General features: G+C 31.6%; 1 non-coding gene across 1 annotated transcript; it reads left to right on the forward strand.

Annotated features, from left to right (window-relative positions):
- Positions 1-226: 226 nt before the first annotated feature.
- On the forward strand, positions 227-329 carry LOC124892618. The gene has a single exon (XR_007050346.1). It is a non-coding gene; the product is annotated as a U6 spliceosomal RNA (small nuclear RNA).
- The last annotated feature ends 3,302 nt before the right edge of the window (positions 330-3,631 follow it).

Consider the following 3,631-nt stretch of genomic DNA (forward strand, 5'->3'; position numbering starts at 1 on the left):
AGGTGAAAATGATACCTTTTCCCATTGTATATATAAATTTCAATCATGATCAACATACATATGTGACTTAGGCCATAGTGTGTGCACCAACTAGATCAATAGGCCTTAGCAGATCGGGAAGTGAAACAAATTAAAACGTAGGGTCTAATCCATGGTTCTACTAAACCAAATCATAAAGCCTTAGCTGTTGGGACAGCTAACCAAATCACAGGTCTTAGCCAGTGGGGTCTCTTTGGGGACATCCGATAAAATTGAAACAATAAAAAGAAGATTAGCATGATTATTGCACAAGAATGCCACACACAAATTGATAAATGGTCTTCGTCAGTGGGACTGCTAAACCACCAGTGTAATACAAGAATCGCGACAATCTCAATTAAAAGCAACACAACATATAGTTCAAGCGACAACATCATTGAGGAATATCACATAGAATAAGTTTCGTGAACATATTACAAGTCAAATTGCCCCAACATATTTCTATAACTGATATACTACAATGTCATACACATTTATACAAAGTGTGGTTCGTGCTTTTAAATATCAATATTTCTCATGTTCTAATTGAAACAAGACATAAGTATGTTAGCGATATCCCTAAATAGTAATACATATCCCAGTACTTGATGCTTCACAATATACTAAGGAATTGAAAAACTTAGGCAGGTTTTAAATCATGTTTTAAAAAAGTAAATAATCTGTAGGTTAAAATCTCACTAATCTCAAATGTGACAGGAATATTCCTCCAGCGTAGCATATTTTAAATATCATACTCCAACAATTCTATCTAATCCAAAATATTGAACAACGCCACAATTTAGGCTAGGTGGTCCATTTCCATACAAAAAAAGTTGAGAAGTCACGGTCAACCCCTAAAGTAAATCTCAATCGACCCAGTCAAATTATAAAATAAATACATGAAAGGATTTACCCACTCATGAGATTATATTGACTATGTTTTTATTGAATGGGTTAATGAAGTCCACGATTTTATTTCAACTAGTTTAGGTGTATCTCGCGCGTGCACTTCACTTTAATGAGTTCAAACGTTACACTAAATAGAAAATTTATTTAAATAATAAAGATGAATACAATAATTAAATTTAATGTTTTTTAAATATGTAAAGATGGATACCTAATCTTTATCAAAAAGAATTCTCAAAGCCGATCGACATTCATCTACCTCCCGTAAACTACAACAAAATAATAAACTAATGGAGATATTAAGACAATACAATTAAATCTGATCTTTATCTAAAAAAAAATTACTCAAAGCTGACCGACATTCATCTACTACTTATAAATTAAATAAAACAATACGATAATAAAGAAATCAAAAAAATATAATTAAACTTAACATTCATATAAGAAATCCCTCAAAATCAATCGATATTTATCTATGACTTGTAAACTACAACAAAACAATACAATAGTGATCACAAAGCTTCGATTTTGATGAAAATAATTCTTGTCTAAGCGAAAATTTTGATTCTAATGAAAGACTTGAGCCAAAATAAAGAATATATATATACGCACACACACAAATTTAATTCTATTATGTTGACAAAAATAGTGAAGAAATTGAGGGATAGAAAATTAAGCATCCACCAATCTAGACATGCAACAGAATCAAGTTAGATGAACATCAATCATATTCTCCCAATAGGTAAATTGGTTTCTTCTCTAGTGTAACGTGAATCTCAATATTTATAGAAATATTTCCTTAATATAGTCCTATTTTAGGAGTATTTTTTAATTGACCAATACAAAAGAAAATATTAATTGATTTTCTTTCTATATATTTTAGGATTCTCATATACTTTAGGAGTCTAATTAATATAATAAATAATTAAATAATAAATTGAATAAAATAGCAAAAAGATAGTTTTGTCTAAAGGAGAGTCTTTTAACGACGGACAAAAAGTTCAAATCACTTTTCTAAAGATTTCACACTTTTAATACATTATAGATGTAGGAATACTTCCACGAATTTTGGAAAAAATTTAGGCAAAATCACATGTCCCATAGGCTAAATAGGGTGGAAAAATAACTCTTACCTGCATACTTTTTTTTTTTTTTTATATATATATGTGGAGTATTTCTTTTTTGTTAGAAATGTATTTACATTATAGTGAATGTCTATCAACATCTATCAAGATCTACTTTGATATCTATTAGGATTTGAAGTATTTGTCTTTTACTCAGACTAGGAGTAAATTTTCCCTTTAAATAGAGGAGTTTTGTTCATTGTATTCTCAATCTTATGATCTCTCATCCATCAAGAGAAATAAAGAATCACTCTCTATTCTCTCTACTCTTCTTCTTGTTCTTTATTATTTTATAACATATTATCAGCACGAGACTCTGCTAAACAAGATGGGATTATAAATCTATAGGTAATTTCAAGGTTAGTAATTTTTTATGTTATTTGTCTTTTGCTACTAATAATATAATTATTGTTGGATTTGAGGAAAAATAATTGGTTTGGAACCATTTATGTTTTAAATTTATTCCTCAAGAACAATATTATCAAAAGGGATGATGATATGTTGGGTTCAAGTCCCATTGATTTATGCCTAAGACGCTTTTATATGGGTAAGATGTTGAGTTTGAATCTCAATGCACTATATTGATGATATTATGATGGCTAAGCAAAATAATGTGTTTTTGATGAAAAGTTATGAAACTTGTCCATTGAATATGCTCCATTCCAAGAAGTGAATGTGTGTAACACCTAGATTTTCTGAACCGGAACGCTACACGGTGCCTATGACCCCGAAGGACCACAAGCTAACTCATGACTGATACTGTGCCTATACACTGCATAATATACATGAAGAATGCAGAAAACATGAACAATAGGCCATAAGGTTCAACTGAATAAAGAATCTGTCAAAACATAACATTTATGTGGGGTACCGAATACCCAAAACAACTGAATCTGAATCAAAACTAAATACAAATCTAAAATAAATCTGAAAGCCTCTAAGTGCTATCTGAATAAGGAGATGAAGGAACATGTCTCCAACTAACTCCATAAAACTGAAAGCTAACTGAGATAATAAATGAATCAAATCATATCGTCCTCGAATGAAGAGGACTCACTTCAACTCTGTATACTGGAATGCTACTGCTACTGCGGATCAGGAGCTCGTGTCTATGGACCTATGGTGTAACATGAAAAGAAAGCACCATAGCGCAAATGCATCAGTACGTAGGGATGTACTGAGTATACGAGTGAGGTAGGCTAAATGCAAAAGGGTTTACATGCATGAGCAATGCTAACTGACTGACTGATATGAACGTGAGAGTGCAAACATGCATGCATAATAACTGAGATCATGAATGCATGATAGATAAATCTGTACGCTAATACATGGTTTACTGATAACTAATCATGACTGGTACTATAGTTCTGATAACATGGGTGACTGTATCTGACAGTCCTGAAACTGATGAAACTATCTGAGTTTTGTACTGTAATTAAATTGACTGTATCTGACAATCCTGATATACTAAAATTTGAAGAACTATCTGAGTTCTTTTACTGAGATTGATGCTGAAACTGTGGGAGGTAGTTGTTTAACCGACATGCCCTATATGTGCCATTATGGCTAAGCCGGGGTCCAAT

Source organism: Capsicum annuum, chromosome 1, assembly GCF_002878395.1.
Source record: "Capsicum annuum cultivar UCD-10X-F1 chromosome 1, UCD10Xv1.1, whole genome shotgun sequence".
In the NCBI taxonomy this organism is placed as follows: domain Eukaryota; kingdom Viridiplantae; phylum Streptophyta; class Magnoliopsida; order Solanales; family Solanaceae; genus Capsicum; species Capsicum annuum.